Source organism: Antrostomus carolinensis, unplaced genomic scaffold, assembly GCF_000700745.2.
Source record: "Antrostomus carolinensis isolate BGI_N321 unplaced genomic scaffold, ASM70074v2 scaffold9664, whole genome shotgun sequence".
Classification (NCBI taxonomy): Eukaryota; Metazoa; Chordata; class Aves; order Caprimulgiformes; family Caprimulgidae; genus Antrostomus; species Antrostomus carolinensis.
The window spans coordinates 86,926-88,151 of NW_010311408.1; positions in this window are offsets into that span (position 1 = coordinate 86,926).

The window sequence follows — 1,226 nt, forward strand, 5'->3', positions numbered from 1 at the left end:
TAAGTGTTGCTCCCCAAAGTCAACGCATTTGCAAACATGGCAGACAATAAATAAGTATCTTCCACTTCTGTTTCAAAGACACCCACAGCCAGTCAGTCACCTCGTACACCTCTCTGAGGTAGGTATGATGTCCATTTTACAGATGGCAAATGGGGAGGAGCAGCTCCTTCTCCAAGGCGTCTCACCGCTTCAGTGGGAAAGCTGGGAACGCAATTGAGGATCAACAGTCTCCTGGTCTCACACCCAGACGGTATTTCATCTCAAGTAGTTATAACACAGTGTAATCTTCAAGTTCCTTTGAAGTGTCAGGTAATTTTTAGGTTTATAAGCATCAGTTTCTAGAGGGCTGGTTTTAATGGTGGGTTTTGTTGTTTTTTTTTTATCTTGTCTAATGATAGGCCAAAAGCACAGTGGGGTTTAACACTGGAAGCTAAGTGGCTTCCTACAGGAAACTCACAATAGTGCTAATGTGTATTTTAATACTGAATTAAAAAGAAACCTGGTCCATAGTGCTCTTGGTGATTTAAATATTCATGCTTCAACTCAGCCAAGCACCGATGTAATTATCTTCCTTCTTCAAGAAGACCCTCCTGTATTTTAAGGTCCAAGTGGAAGCTTCTGTTGAGATCTTCAGTGAAACGTGCTTTTTATAGAAAATAAGTCTTTGCTGCACCAGGGGTTTAGCCAGATGCTTTAATGAACAGAGGCCTTTAAAACCAGATCTTAGGTTCCACTTGGAAAGCGGGTTTATTTCTGCCTCAGTCCAAAGACGCACGTTCTTGCTCCCCGTTTGTAAAAGTGCAAGGAAGGCAACTCAAAAGAGAGTAACAGAGGAATAGCAGGCTTCAGAGTATTTTAAAATTCAATAAAACAAGTGTTACAGGCATTTCAAAGAAAAAAATAAAATCCCTTTCAGTAATATGCACCTTTTAAAAGACCTCAAAAGCACTTACTGTGAAGCCTCACAACCCTGCTGTGAGGTAAGAGATACCAAACCCATTTCAACTTCCCTCATTCTGAAGAGTAGAAGTAGGGCAGTTCATGTAGCTTATTTAGTTCTGAAAATTAAACTGCACCCTTCATTATCAGAATTAAAGTCTTGCTACTGAAGAGTCATCAGGTGACAAATCAAAACACATTAAGGCAGAATGCAGATGAAGAAACTTCAAGCTTCCCTTCTGGGTTACAGCTCTGTCCTTCTAAAAAGGGTAGAACTTTTTAGTGGG